The 16,456-nt window shown below is 36.4% G+C and overlaps 2 pseudogenes across 1 annotated transcript; one reads left to right on the forward strand and one right to left on the reverse strand.

Annotated features, from left to right (window-relative positions):
* Positions 1-1,393: 1,393 nt before the first annotated feature.
* On the forward strand, positions 1,394-8,309 carry LOC149006481 (tRNA-splicing endonuclease subunit Sen2-2 pseudogene; annotated as a pseudogene).
* Positions 8,310-8,654: 345 nt separating this feature from the next.
* On the reverse strand, positions 8,655-11,702 carry LOC149006482 (putative polyamine transporter At3g13620 pseudogene; annotated as a pseudogene). Its single transcript, XR_016175147.1, has 2 exons — positions 11,297-11,702; positions 8,655-10,222 (listed from the first exon to the last, which is right to left on the reverse strand). The product of XR_016175147.1 is annotated as a putative polyamine transporter At3g13620 pseudogene (transcript).
* Between the last annotated feature and the right edge of the window lie 4,754 nt (positions 11,703-16,456).

Below are 16,456 nucleotides of genomic sequence, written 5' to 3' on the forward strand. Positions count from 1 at the left end.
CAGGTTCAGATACATACTGATAGACTTAAACTATCAGCGATCTGCTATCTAGATCACCTTTCCCAGTTCTTCATTCCTTAGCTCCGCCTGCCAAGCGAGCCGTTTGTGATTAAGTTCATCAACTGACTTAGCCTTCGGAGGTGGACTCCCGACCCCAGCGGTCGGCCCACATCTGACGCCTTCGTTTTGCAGGACATCACGAGGAGATCTAAGGGCTGAGCAAATTTTGGACGCATCATTAAGAATATGAGAATGAAAGAAAGCAAGAAAGACACAAGAATTTTCGTGGTTCGGCTTCCAGTATAAAGAACCTACGTTTATGGTATGAAAGTCCTCATATCATTGAGTTACTAATGAAGGTATTTGTTTATCTTTATATAATCATTACAGTTCAGATATAACTCAAAGTTGAGCCTAATACAATCATATTTGTTATGTTCCTCATTAAAGTAGGACGTTGAGATTCTCCTTTAAAGCCACCTGGTTTATTTTGAAGGTTCTTCGTTGCGGAAACTTTTTAGAATTCGTAATGCTGATTTAGGCTTTTGATTTTGGAACCCGTTGGTTGCCATTCCACTTCTAGAACATCAAACCATAGATATCGTATAGGCTCAAAAACGTGGCTTTTGCGTAGAAATTGAGAAGTTGGAGTAATAATTTGTTAAGAAAAAAGCAAGTAATGGTTAATTTTCAAGTACACCTATTTGGGTATGTTTGTTGTTCTTCACCTTCATTATCTCCTTATTGCTTCCATAATTTTTCAGAAAATGTTACCCCATTTATGATCTGTAGTTTGCTTTTTTGTTCTTCGTTAAAATATAATTCTAGTCTTCATTGGATCCAAAGTGTTGTATTTGTTGCCAAATGGATATTCACAATTCCCTTTTTTGTTTGCAATGTTTTCAGCTTGAGCTACTTAACTAGAGCTCATTTGATCTTTCGTCAAAGAGTTGTAATGGGACTAGGGGTGTAATCGAATAACCAAAATCCTCTTCCGAATTTGCTTCCACATCCAGTTTAGCGGTATCCCAATCCATCCGATTACTAATAGGATGCGAATATGGTATACCCCTTCCTACCGATTATTATTTGTCCACTAAAATTATCCGATTAAGTTACTTATTTGGATTTATTTTTATTATTCTTATAAATTTTTGCTTGAGATATGCGACTATTTTTCTAGATTTTTTGTACTAAAATAACTACCAAAGTTTCTAAATTCTTAAATTTCAAACCTAGCCCTTACAAATAAAAGGGCAAAGATGTCAACAAGTAGTCAAAATTTGGATTCAATGTGTATTCATGCCCATTTAGAATGATCTACTTAAGAAAATAAATATCCAATTATCATCCGAATCCAACTGAATCCCTCAAAAAACCAATAGAATATTATATGATACGTCCGAATATAATACAATGCGGATATGGTATTACCACTATCCCATCCAAATCAAATCCGTTTACACCCTTGAATGGGAGCAAGGTGGAAGGAAAGCGTTCAAAAGCTAAGGCCTTTGTCGAGCCCATGTCAAAAATTATCCAACAACTTCAGTCATCTTTAATACAATCAAAAACACATGGATCATTCTCAAGTTGCAGTGTTCTTATTGAAGCAAAACCTGAACAAGCCCATCTATTAAATATGGCATGTTTTGGCAGGCCTTTCCTCACAGCTAAGAAAGATGAGCAGTGGTATTGATTGGGTTTTGAGGAGGCCTAATACCTCCGCCACTCTCGCCAAATTGCTGGAGTGGAAGTTAACTGTGCGAAGAATGAAAAAGAGTTATGTTGTCAACATGTTTAAAACTTAATTAATATTATTTTATATTTTTATATAAATATATGTCTTAATCGTGTCTTTTATCCTCCGGATTTTTATTTAGTCCCACATCGGGTTGAGAGGAGTTGATTATATCGTTTATATATATTAAGACCTATGTAATATTACTTTGGGTTAATGGTCGAACCTGTGGCGCTTTGAATCAAGCATAAACCCTATTGTGACCTAGCCATGGTTATATAGATATATATTAATTAATGTTAATTATTCTATATGACTTGGGACATGGGTCATGGGTCATAGGCCTTGATCCGGAAAGGCCCATTTTGTCATGGGCCCTATTCCGGAAAGCCCACTATTGGGTGAAAATGTGGAGATGGCATTAGAGAAGCACCTTCCTTAGGGAGGTCAGCTGGATAGGTACCTTCTTGAAGGGAGTTGAGATGAATAGATACCCTCACAAAGAGAAGTGACCTTACCCTTTCACCCAACAGCCTTTGGAGCTCTATATAAACCTATTTTTGAGTTCATTCTAAACACTGAATTTCCTCTTCCTCTTCCTCTCTCTCTCTCTCTCTCTCTCTCTCTCTCTCTCTCTCTCCCCCCCGTTGTTATTCTATTAAGCAATGAATATAACCTGATTACACCTTGAGTACCCTTTCTGGGGTGCAACCTTAAAAGTTTGGGCTGACTAATCTTGGGGTGAAGACATGATTAGAACCCATATTGCACAATTTGGGGTGTCTAAATACCTTAAAGAAAGTACCTTTGGTACATTTCAACTCTGAAGAAGTATTATGGTTACAACAACCGTTCAAGTGTTTGTGTAGATTCCTCAACAAGTTTCAACAAGTTTAAGGTATTTAGTACTGTCCTAATATGGCTACTGACGACACCACCGAAGTAGTCAACACAACCATTGGAAAAGAGACCAACAAGAAGGACTCTGCAAACACAAGTACACATGAGAAAGTTACTGAGAACAACACTCCTCTTCCATCTCTGCAAGCTTCGCAACCAACAACGGGAAAATCATATTTTGACAAAATCGAGCAGTTCAAAGGTGAGAACTTCAAACGTTGGAAGCAAATGTTGTATTTTGCACTTATGGAAACTGGGATAGCATTTGTACTGAATGAACCCTAACCTGATAAGTCAAGTGATCCTTTATTCGATCAAAAAAGGATCGAATGGTTCACTGCAGATTTCAAATGTAAAAATCGCATTCTAAATGCATTGTCAAACGAGTTATACAATGTGTATAGCTCTTATGAATTTGCTTATGAAATCTGGGAGGCATTAGTCAAGAAGTATACACTTGAGGATGTCCGTAACTTAAGGTTTGTGGTTGAAAATTTTATGGAGTTTATGATGATCGATGGGATTAGCATCTCTGACCAAGTAGACAAGTATCAAGTATCGGTAGGGAATATGGCAAAAGAGAATATCATTCTTTTAGATGCCTTTGTGACCAGTGTTTTGATACACAAGTTTCCTTCCTCTTGGAGTGCCTTTAAAGTCTCAATGAAACGGAAGAGGAAGGACTGGTAGAGATTGACCGGAAAAAGAAATCTAATAAATCTCTGAAATCCAACCAAGATGTTAGCTTCAAAAAGAAGAAGAGAGCATGCTACAATTGTGGCAAACCTGGGCATTACATAAATGATTGCAGGGTAAAGAAGAAAGGATGATTAGAGAAAGCAAGGGCTAATCTGATTGATATTGAGATCTACAATGCAATGATAACAAAGGCTTTTGTGGTTGAAAAGTCAATATCCTGGGTGATAGATACGGGTGCTACTAGGCACATTTGTGGAGATAGGAGCATCTTTTCCAAGTACTTTGATGCTACTGACAAGATCTTCATGGGAAATTCTCAACCAACTAATGTAATCGAAAAAGGACAAATCACCCTAAAGCTTACCTCTAGAAAAATTTTGAAGTTGGAGAATGTCCTCTATGTACCAGATATAAAGGTGAAATTTGATCTCTTGTTCCACTTCGAATAAAAGCTGGGTTCAAACTGTCTTTTGAAGCAGACAAAGCAGTTCTCTTGAAAAATAATATATTTATTGGAAAAGGTTATCTAAATGATGGCCTACTTGTATTGAGTATTACTTGAATTAATAAATACTTCGATTTTGCTTATGTTCTTGATTCTTTTGATTTATGGCATGATAGACTAGGTTATAGTAGTGCACCTTATATATCTCAATTATGTAAGTTGGGCATAAACATAGTGTTAAACCATCATTGACTAAATGTCAAATTTGTGTTGAGGCTAAGTTTACAAAGAAACCTCATAAGTCAGTAGATAGGAAAATGAATTTACTAGAACTAGTGCATAGTGATTTATGTGACTTCAAATCTCAAGAATCAAGAGGTGGTAATAGATATGTTATCACCTTTATAGATGATTGTTCTAGATATACTATGATATATCTACTGAAATCTAAGAATGAATCCTGCAATGCCTTTCTGTCTTATAAAGCAAAAGTAGAGAATCAATTTGGAAGAAAGATTGAAAGGCTAAGGACTAACAGAGGATCAAAATACTTCAACCATAGTAAATTCTTTGAAGAGAATGGCATTATTCATGAAACCACTGCCCCATATCATCCAGAATCTAATGAGATAGCAGAACGGAAAAATCGTTCATTAAAATAAATGATGAATGCAACATTAATCAGTTTCTGGCTTACCTCTTAACTTGTGGGGGGATGCGATATTAACCTCATGTTATGTTTTAAACATAATTCCCCATAGGAAGACTAGAATGATACCATATGAAAAATGGTATTTAAGGAAACCTAGTGTTAAACACTTGAAAACATGGGGTTGTTTGATCAAAGTGGCCATTACAGAACCTAAGAAGCGACTTGAGAATATGGGGTTGTTTGGTCAATGGGGCCATTACAGAACCTAAGAAGGGAAAAATTGGTCCTAAAACCATTGACTGTGTGTTTTTAGGATATGCATTGTTCATAGTTCTCCATACCATTGGATGGTTATAAGAACCATTGAAGATTTTTATGAGGAAAATTAAATAATTGAGACAAGGGATGCTGAATTCTTTGAAAAAAATATTTCCTTTTAAACGAAATTGACTTGATAGTGAGTCTAGAAGTAGTAGTATGAATCATGGAAATGATTTAGCTACAACCACTGATTTATCTCAAGAATTGGCACAAGACAATGAAAATTAGTTAATATCGACTCCAATTGGAAAATGAGGATCCTATACGGAAAAGCAAAAGACAAAGGAAAGCTAAATTTTCATCTGATGAGTGGATAGTCTATCTTATAGACAATGACCCTCTCACATATAATGAAGCAGTTACTTCTCCGGATGCTGTCTTTTGGAAGGAAGCTATAAAGAGTGAACTAAATTCCATTATAGCTAACCACACTTGGGAATTGGTAGATCTTCCTCAAGGTTCAAAGGTATTAGAAACCAAGTGGATATTTTGAAAGAAATTGAAACTTGATGGTTCCTTAGATAAGTTTAAAACTAGACTTGTAGTCAAAGGTTTTAGGCAAAAGAAAGACATAGATTACTTTGATACCTTTGCACTTGTAGCAAGAATAACCACTGTGAGAGTTCTTATGGCGATTGCATCTATCTACAATTTGGTGATACACCAAATGGATGTAAAAACAACATTTCTAAATAGAGAGTTGGAGGAAGAGATCTACATAAGACAGCCAGAAGGTTATGTATCTCCTAGTCAACCTAATAAAGTTTGTAAATTAGTCAAGTCATTGTATGGGTTGAAGCAAGCACCCAAGCAGTGGCATGAGAAATTCGATTATGCTCTTATTTCGAAGGGTTTTAGTGTCAATGATTCTGAGAGGTGCTTATATAGTAAGTTTCATCAAGGGAAGGGTGTTTTTATTCTACTTTATGTAGATGACATGTTGATCATGGGAACAAGCCTAGAAATAGTTAATCAAACTAAGAAACTACTATTGTCTTTATTTGACATCAAAGATTTGGGCATTGCTGATGTAATTCTGAAAATTAGAATCATCATAAAAGAAAGGGAAATTATACTCTCTTAAGCTCATTATGTGGAAAATGTGCTTAAGAGATTTGGTTTTTATGATTCTCCTTCGTTCAAAACACCGTTAACTATGGAAAGTAATTTTCAGAAAAATATTGGATAACCAGTATATTAGAAAAGATACTTACAGATTATTGGATCTATGGCTTATCTAATCAGATATTGCTCTAACAGTTGGAAAATTGAGCCAGCATACTCATAATCTTAGTAAAGAGCACTGGCTTGGAATTGAAAGGTTACTTCGATATCTTAAGGGTACTATGCATTATGGACTTCACTATAGTGGAAATCCATCTGTTTTGGATGGACACTGTAATGCTAATTAGATCTCAGATTCAACAGAAACACTAGCTACAAGTGGATATGTGTTTATGCTAGGTGGATGAGTAATCTCATGGAAGTCAGCTAAGCAATCATGTGGAACATCTTCTACAATGGAAGCAGAATTCGTAGCTTTGGAAAAGGCTAGAAGTGAAGCTGAATGGCTTAGAAACATGATTGCAGATATACCTCCGTGGCCCAAACCAATGCCATCTATATCGTTGCACTGTGACAGTAAAGCAGCAATAGGAAGGGCCAAGAATCGGGTATATAATGGCAAAAGAAGACACATACGTCTTTGACATAATCTTATAAGGCAATATATTGATGAAGGAACAATTGCAATTGATTACATGAAATTAGAGGAGAATTTAGCTGATATGTTCACTAAAGCTATGCCTAAAAGAACTTTTAATGAAGCACTTACTGGAATGGGATTAAGACCTGTGACATAGGTCATGTGATGGACACCCAACCTATGTGAAGAGGTCAAATCCTGAATTAGGTTCAAAGGGTAAGCAACCAAGATGATCAGTTTGTACTACTATACCCATTCTACATAAATATAGTAAAGTAGTACCACCATATTCTTGATAGGATGAATGACTGACTCTTAATCAAGCATAGCTCACGAAATGTGGGGGGTGTTAGATGTGGTGCACACCTAATGTTAACCTAAACAGATATAGAGGGTGAGGCCACCTTCAGTTGGGAATGGTACACAAGCAAACTTTCTTAAATATTTATGAGACCAAGATTCGAAACAAGGCCGATAAAATGTCTATTTTTCTTTATAAAAGGGTTGTTAAGAAGGTCGACCAATTTGGATATGAATGGTGGAGTAGCTAACTACATTGAAGATGATAGGCTCAAAAAGTCAGACTTCACCGGTACTCTGTAACGTGCTTTATCAAATCTAATGTAGATTCAAGTCCGAAAGACATCTAAAACGAAGTGTCCTACTATGTCTAATGTGTTCACTGCTACTTGGATCATCATTCTTTGTATTTGAAGTTTTAACCATTGTGGGGGATTGTTGTAAATATGTTTAAAATTTAATTAATATAATTTTATATTTTTATATAAATATATGTTTTAATCGTGTTTTTTATCCTATGTTTTTTTATTTAGTCCCACATCGGGTTGAGAGGAGCTGATTATATTGTTTATATATAATAAGGACCTATGTAATATTATTTTGGGTTAATGCTCAAACCCTTGTGCGATGTGAATCAAGCCTAAACCCTATTGTGACCCAACCATGATTATATAGATATATTATTAATTAATATTAATAATTCTATATGACTTGGGACATGGGTCGTGGGTCATAGGCCTTGATCCGTAAGGCCCATTTTGTCCTGGACCTTATTCTGGGAAAGCTCACTGTCGAATTAAAACTTGGAGACACTTTCCTTAGGGAGGTCAGCTGGATAGGTACCTTCCTGAAGGGAATTGAGTTGAATAAGTACCCTCACAAAGAAAGGTGACCTTACCCTTTCACCTATAGCATTTGGGACTCTATATAAACATATTTTCGAGTTCATTCTGAACACTGAATTTCCTCTCTCTCTCTCTCTCTCTCTCTCTCAACAAAGGTTTGGGCTCACTGATCTTGGGATGAAGACACGATTAGAACCCATATTGCACAATTTGAGGTGTCTAAATACCTTAAAGAAAATACCTCTAGTATGTTTCAACTCTGAAGAAGTATTGTGGTTACAACAACCGTTCAAGTGTTTGTGTAGATTCCTCAACAAAGGTTATGGAAGTATATGATTTCTAAGAATACAAAACTCTCTGATTTTGATAAAGCTTATTCTCACCTTCGAAAGAAAAATTGGGTTGTTCGGCCAGGTGGAATTTGCTGCCTATCGGGTGCATTCTTCTGTCAGAAGGTGGTGATAACATGAATAGGAGATTGAGAGCTTGGTCTGATTTGGAAGGCACCATTAGGCTGTGTGGCAGTGTTGCCAAAACATTGTTAGTTCATACTGTCAATGGTACTGGCTCCGATTCAGTTTTTCCTTTATGTCTACAGCAGTACAGTGTTGAAGAACGCACATACATAAGGTGGAATCCTAATTAAGAAGAACCGAGAAGATCATCAAATTATAAAAATCGATGGTAATGAAACTCAGTAGACAGTTTTGACCTTTCAAGCAGTGTGTTTGGTTTTGTTTTTCCTGTATATATTGGTTTAGTAAATTTTGGATTCTCCTTTGTATAGCAGTTATTGCATGATGGATCCATTCAATTATGTCTTCTTCAGTCTGGAGGGCCAGATCTTAAATCAGTCCATATTAAGTCAGTAGGCAACCATTGATCTATCATTATATGGTTTGGAGCCTTGTAAAGGATTGAGAGTGAGTTTAGTTTTGGAAACGGCTGACTGAGTCTAAGACATACACTTTACCAGAAAATAATAATTAAAAGCTAGATACAGGAGGACCTTAGAGTACCCTACTATTGTTCATATAACCCTCTCCATAAAAACAGGTACGTTTCTCAAGTATATTTCTACAAAGAGGCCAAAGCAATTCCCTCATTCTCAACAGTGTTTCTGGTAGGCTCAGGAGTTTGATTATTATCTTCAACCTCGTTAAACTCAAGCCACTTCTTAGATTTGCAAAAGCTCATGAGAAAGTACCCAACAACCCCCGCAAGCGTCAGCGAAGCACTCAGCAAGTAGACCACTTTGTTCACAATTGTCATGACATAGATCAAAATCCCGGTAGGAATCAAGCACATCAGGACTGAGCCTATTGTTCCCACTGGCACCTTAAATGGTCTCTTCAACATGGGGTCCTTCCATCTAAGCCAGATAAAGGAAGAGAACTCCAGCAACATACTCAGGCTATATAAGAAATTTGCCACTGCTGTGATGTTGTTGAAGCCCAGGAAAGAAACTGCATATATAATTAGGCTTGATACTAGTATCCCAACCCATGGTGTATCGAACCATGTTGATCTCAACTGGAAGCATCTTGGCAAGTATCCTGCATCAGCCATGCTCAGAAGCTGGAAAGAACTAGTGCTCAGTTGAGCTTCAAAGACTCCAATTGCAGACACTACCACACCAACTTCAATCCAGATTTTAAGCCACTTACCTGCTATCATGCCAGCAGCTTCTGCTAAGAACCCATCTTCCCATCTCCCTTGGTTCAGTTCAAGTGACCCAGTTGTCGACAAAAGAGAGATCACGTAGGCCAAACAAGTCAAGACTCCAGCACAGAGAAGTGCTTTCGGGAAAGTCTTTTGGGGTTTGTCTACTTCACCAGCGATGGTACTTACATTGTCCCAGTAATTCAAGTTCCAGAAGAGAGTATTGAAGTATAGATTCCAATCCCTTCGCATCCCTGACTGACCCAAGCTCATCCAACGGTGGGGTTTGATTTTTGGTAAAGAAGCCACAGCCATTACAACGAATGGCATGAGTGATACTGCACCTAGAGCAACTGTGGTGTATCCAAATATTGTTACACCTGTGTAGTTAATGAAAGACAAGAAGAAGGTGGCAATGGAGATAGCAAAGAATCGAGGAAGGCCTGAAGCCAAACAAGGGAAAAGCAATTTCAAGTAGTCAATGCAGAGAAGAGGGTAGGCAGCATTGTTGATGACACCACTACAGAACTTCCATGACCCCATGAGGAAACCCCAAAAGGGAGTAAATGCATGAGATGCCCATACAATATAACCGCCATTGCCGGGGAAGGCAGTGGCTAGTTCAGCAGTGAGTAGGGCTTGTGGAATGCTCCAGATGAAAGGGAAGATGAGATAGCCAAGGATGGCCAAGAGTGGTCCGGTGGCCTTCACTGTTGGTTCTTCTCCAAAGGGGCCACCAGATGCTTGGAAATGGATCAGGAAGATGAGAGGCAGGAGGGCTATCTTCCTTTGATTGTTGTCGTTGATGGTCTCTCTGGGTTCCTCAAGATTCTCAGTAGACTTTCCCATTGTGGATTGCTCCCACCACTCACCACCACCTTGAGGTAATCCTCCCTTGGAGCTAAGAGCAATTATGTATATGTATATAGTTGTACCCAACAAGAATCTCAAACTGTAAGTGAGCCACAAATTGTAAGAGAAGGAAGATAGGAGAGTAGAAGATTGTGGCTGACATGGAACAGTTATAGTGGGCTGAAGCCATTTACATTATTAACTATACTACAAATCATTGCCAGTACCCACTACCCAGTGGCACTTTGCCAAATTTTGATAAATTTATCCTTCAAATTCATCCAAATAGAACATTAAAGCAGCACTGTTCAGATCATTCTAAAACTGATTAACTCATCTTGGAACCTAACACAGTACTGGTCCTGATGGTTTTTTCGAAAAAGGGGAGTAATGTGGGGGCATTAATCTTATGTGTCACACCATTGGGCTCATATAATGTAAGGGAGAGACTATTTGGGTCAAGGGATGTGAAAGAAATTCATGAAATCCCAATATTGGTAGTCTAGAAACTTTTTTCTTTTGTTCTTGTTTGATGCATAGACTGTTCTCAGATGAAGAAGACAAATGAGTATCATGTGGAGCTTTGAAGGTATTCATTGACACCCTTCAAAATGTCAAATAAGTTCTTAGGGTTTAACAAATAAAAGACAACAAATTCATCAAGGAGAAGAGATCATGGGAGCAACATATATGAAAGCAAGAAGGAAAGCATCAATTAGACGAATATGTTTATGTTCACAGGAGTTTGTATTATTTCGGGTGGATCTCACCACAACTAAAAGAGATCATTACCAATGATTTTTTAGCTAAGAATTTTTTTTTTTTATTTTATTTTATGTTTATTGTTCTTCAAAAAAAATATTAGACTTAATTTACTAGAGATGGGAAAGTAACTTGTTAGGGTTTAACATAAAAAGATATAAAATAACAATAATAATAATCTAAAGAAATATAGGTTTACCAAATCTGAAACAATTAAATGGATGACGCATATGAAGCAACATATGAAATTAGCTAGCTTTTTACCAAGATCAACTAAATGGATGACAACATTTGAAGCAACATTGATATATGGCCATTGCTAGAAAACTTCATAGATATCAAATACTTTGGGTAACCCTCTTAGCCATTCAAGTCTATTCTATTTGGAGTCATTCTTTGATTTGAGAGTTACCTATTGGTAATAATACAATTCCTTGCCTAGCTGCACACCATATGCTTGCGTCTCCTTTAGCTATCTTTCTCCTCCTTCAGTAAGAGAAGATCTATTACTAAGATGTTCAATGCAGAGAAGAGGGTAGGCAAAATTGTTGATGACTCCACTGCATAACTTCCATGACCCCATTAGGAAACCCCAAAAGGGACCAAATGCATGAGATGACCATATGATATAGCCGCCATTGTCGGGTAATGAGGTGGCGAGTTCAGCAGCGAGTAGGGTTGGTGGGATGCTCCAGATGAAAAGGAAGATTGAGAAAGCCAAGAATGGCAAAGTGTGGGTTTAGAATAGATACTAGGAAATGGATTAGGAAGATGAGACGCAGAAGGTTTAGCTTCCTTTGATGGTTCTTGTTAAGCTTCTTATCATTGTAATAGTTGATGGTTTCATTTGGTTCCTCAATTATTTAAGGAGAGTTCTCCATTGTTTGTTGCTTCAAGCATGCAGTTCCACTGCCTTGGGTTGCAGGTTTTGGATTTTAAACTCCCTGCTTGCTGGGAACTCAGATAAAAGCTTATAAGCTCAGACAACCTTTTGCTTGCTAGGAGCTCAAGAGAAAAAAATATAAAATGAATCAACCCAGGTTGTATAATTGCGGATTCTAATGCTTAAAATGAAGTTGGGTTTGGTATGAAAAGAATTCTATATATCGACTTCTGAATATCACAACCATTTAGGAACCAAACCCAAACACAAGACAAAAACAGAAACCAAACGACAAGCGCACGAACAGAGCAAACAGATTCGGAGACCGTTTGAAGAGCGCCTCCAAAACGAACAACGAAAACCCCGGGTAGGGCAAGCCACTAGATTAATTATATAAAGTCCCAAGGCCATAAGCTCGACTAGATGAAACTTGATAAATAATAAATAAAAATAAATAGAGAAGACGAAGAAGAAAAAAGAAGGTAGAGAATTCGGATTGAGTTGGATTCCGTCAGATTTGAATCTGGCAATCCAATCATTTGAGAATTTGGTATTTTGTTAGCTTATGTAAGTAGTATTCAGTCAGAATTTTGCTTGAATCTGGCACGTCTTCCTGTCTATGATTCTGAACTGTTGTTGGTTTCTGAAATTTAGTGGCAAGCTGATTTGAACTTTTTTGTTATCTGCTCCTATTAATATTAGTGAAATTCATGAATGTAATTATTAGACTTGCTTTGGTATATACTAAATTTGTATAATTTTGTCTACTTGATACATGAACCCGAGGGATATTTGATATGCTTTGGAGTCCTTATTGTGAGACCTATAATGAACTGGAGAGTTGTGTATGGTTTACTGTGATAAAGAATTTATTGTCTATATGAGGTGAACTTTGATGACAAAATGTTCAAAACTAAGCTTAAAGAGGTACTTCCATTTATAGTTTTAGGCTCAACAGAGGAGGTGTTTAATGGGATATCATTGGATATGAAGACTGTTGTTTCATGGGATTCAATGATTTCTGGTGTGCACACCCTGAAGAATCTGCTTAGGCAATTGGTTACTGTAACCAATTGATGTGCCAAAATGGGGTAAAGTCTGGTCTGAGAGTCTGATCTGAGCACTTATATTACCTTGCTTTCATCATGTATGCAACCAAAAGCATTTTTAACTGGTAAGACAATCTATTCTTATGCAAACCAAACAGTTTATCAGAGTGAACGGAGGGCTTCATTTATTTATGGTGAAAATAGAGGCCTTTCATCACCTGTTAGTTTTTATAACTTGCCTTTCATCTTACTAACTATTGGTTTTGCAATTTGGGTAACAAGGATTTCAGGAACACTAACACTCAATTTAAATTCAACCACTTGACTGATTTTTGGGAATCATGAGGCCTTGAGGTTTTGCTGAACAATTGTTGTCACATAAAGGTTTCAGTTGTTGTACTCAGCACCTATTGATCCTCTCTCATTGGGTTGGATTTTTACTTTCTCTTTAATGAACCTAGCCCCATCACAGTCAAAAAGACCTGATGGGTTTTTGTTAAAGTCTTAAACCATTGTCTAATTCCAACCCCACATGAAGCAGTGAATCTTTAGCTCAATTGGTAGAGCACTTGGAACATGAGCATATTTCAAAAGAATGGCGGTTCAAATCCACCAAGATTCTTTTAATTCGTGATGAGTTTACATTATACATTACAAGCAACTTAATAAAAAAATAAAAAATAACCCCGAGGGGTGGCTCAATTGGCAAAATACCAACGCTTTCACATAGGAAGTCAGAGTTTGAATCCCCTGGGGCCAGGAACGAAGCCCCTTTCCTATATTAATTATATAAAAACTCCCCCGATGATGTAGTCAAGGTACGCACAAGTTGGCCCAAATGAACCTCAAAAAATAAAAAACCAACAACTAAATAAAAAATTGATTTCACTTTATCCAATTATGTGGTCAATTTTTTGTAGTTCATTAAATGACAATGTCACTTTGGTAATTATCAAACCTTATTATATGTGAAATTCCACTCATGACGTACAGATTTCTTAGAACATGTTTATCAAATATATTTTTGTTTTGAAAACGTTTAAAAGACATTTGTGGAATATGTTTATCAAACACTCAAAATTATTTAAAAAATATTTTTAAAATACAAAGACACCAAAAAATATATTTTTGGCACAAAATAGTGCTTTTGGCATGGAAACGTTATCAAACGCATACTGAGCATTTGAGATAGTTTTCTAAGAAACATTTTTTCTGTTTTCATGTGCATTGGGAACAAAAAAACAACTAGAGTTGTGTCTGATTAACCGGTTTTTTTTTCTATGCTTGGAAAATGAACCGGATGTAGATCCAACTCAAAAAAACAGTTCTTGCAAAGCACCTCGGAATAGTTTTTCTATTTCAGAAACAACTTCAACTAAAAGTGTGCCCAATAAAAAACCTCAGCCCACCACCTTCTCGTGTTGCCAGAGGGACTCAAACGCCTCTGCAACTCCAACGGCAGCTAAGGTCGTCTCTTCCTCTCTATAACAGCTGAGATTCCTCCACAAGGTAGCTTCATTAATCTTTGTCTTCATCCTCTCTTCACTCATCTTCTCTCTCTTAGTTCCTCGTTTTGAGGTTGAACTATTTTCATCTCAATATAGTATTTGATCGATTTTTTCCAATGTGGCTCTGCTTCTCAATTTTTTGTTGTGTTTCAAGTTCTTCTTTCTTCCGAATAATTATTTGGGGATGGATAAGAAGAATGTGCAATCCCCACACCCTTAGTTTGTTTTTTTGAAAGAATAATGTGCAATCCTCAATACTGGGACTAAGCATGATTTACAGTGAATATGCTGATGTGGACGCGTGTTGCATTTTTTTTTTTTTTTTGGGGGGGGGGGGGGGGGGGGGGGGGGGTTTTGTCTTCTTTTGATGTATCAAATTTGTAATGAAATTTTAACATTATCAGCTAAAGTCTATTTCAATATTCTAATAGCTAGAATTATGATTTCTTTGCATAGTTCTATATCTTAGTTTGTAACCAACTCCTACGTAGAGTGAAGAAAATTCAAAAAGTTTGCCAAAAAGCTATTTATGAAGAGGCCTTAGAAAACTCTAGAAATTTTAGGGGCATACAACCAAGTTCAGTAATCTGCCTATACTTTGCTTCAGATATAATTTGGCCTCCTCAAAGAGTTGAAGTTAAGAGAAGAATTCCTCAAGGGAGACTTGCATCCTAATTTTTCATTGTGGCTTTCAATATTTTGTGGGGTAAGTGCTCTGCACTCTTCTCTGATTGAGTGATTGGAGAGGTGTTCTTGGTTAGCCGATTGAGTGATTTATCTGCCCTAAACCATTGGAGAAGTCATCAGATCTCGTCCCACCCACTCTCTTCTGCTCCCAAGTATACCCTGAGGTTGAGGCTCTCTCTATAGGAGGAGAAGAAGAAATTCAGTTTCCTGACCTTTTTTTTTTTCCTCTGTGATTCATGTGAAGCTGCTGCAGAAATTTTTGTAGATTTTCTTTTTCTAGGTTCAAATGTTTGTTTTCATCAGACCTAATCTATAATACAATTTCTTATGTAACTTTCATAGAGGATCTTGTTTCCCTAATTGGTTTGTTTGGCTAGTTGTTGTTTTTTGCTTTTTTTCTTTCTTTCTTTCATTCTTTTTCATCTTTCCGCTGCCAGTTTGATTCTACTTGATTACTTGTTCTTGTCAAATTGTTTCTTTGATTACTAGTCCTTTAAAGGGCTTTCTATTGATTTCCTGTTGGAAGGTCATCCGCGAGCTTTCCTGTAACTCTGTAGCCGTAAAATTAGAGTTAGAAATCTAATCACAGATTAAGAATTGCAAACTGTTAATATAGATAGCTTTGTTCATGTGAGAATCCGATTCTTGCCTCAATAATCGGATTGAGCCAGTTTTTTGGGCTGCCCTTGTGCTAAATTGATTTTGATGCAATTTTTTGCTTGGTGGCATGTAATTGTTTATTTATAATACAATTCATTTTAATGTATAATTTTTTCTTTTTACTTTGATGTCTAAGAGGTACTTATAGAGTATATAATGATTTACTTTAAAGTTTTACACCCAATAGCAAATAAGACATACAAAGCAATTATCATTTATATAATTTGATGTTTATCCATTCTTTTAGAAATGTTTTTATTTATTATTTTTTGTGTTAGTTTGTACCAAAGTTTTTTTTAATATATGAAAAAATTTGTCTCTAAAACCTAAAATGTGCTTGCAAAGCCTAAATTATTTTATTGTACATTAGAAAGCTTTGTACATATAGCCAGTAAGATATATACACTAAGTAACACATCCCTAATAATAGCAATCATATCATTTTTAATATTGAATCTTGATTAAAAAGATAGAAAATGAAGAATAACATAAACAAAAGAAAAAAATTTACCAACTTCAGAAATAGTAAATGGATTTCATAAATTGGACGTTAAATTCTTAAGTTTCTTCTTTTGAAATTTTAGGTTCATTTGATTGTATTCCACCATCGTATAAACAATTTAAAATTCAAGCAACCCCTTTGTAGAGTACTTAATCTTGAACCTGTAAATAAGCTACCTATTTTTCTACATGTTTTCAATGTGACTATTAATCCTTGAACACAATTGTTTCATGTGATCCCGAAGTGCACCAAGTACCTTTACAAGACACACGAAAATAAGGGA

This window comes from Hakea prostrata, chromosome 8, assembly GCF_041222555.1.
Source record: "Hakea prostrata isolate BN-2017 chromosome 8, UWA_Hpros_2, whole genome shotgun sequence".
NCBI classification, from domain to species: Eukaryota; Viridiplantae; Streptophyta; class Magnoliopsida; order Proteales; family Proteaceae; genus Hakea; species Hakea prostrata.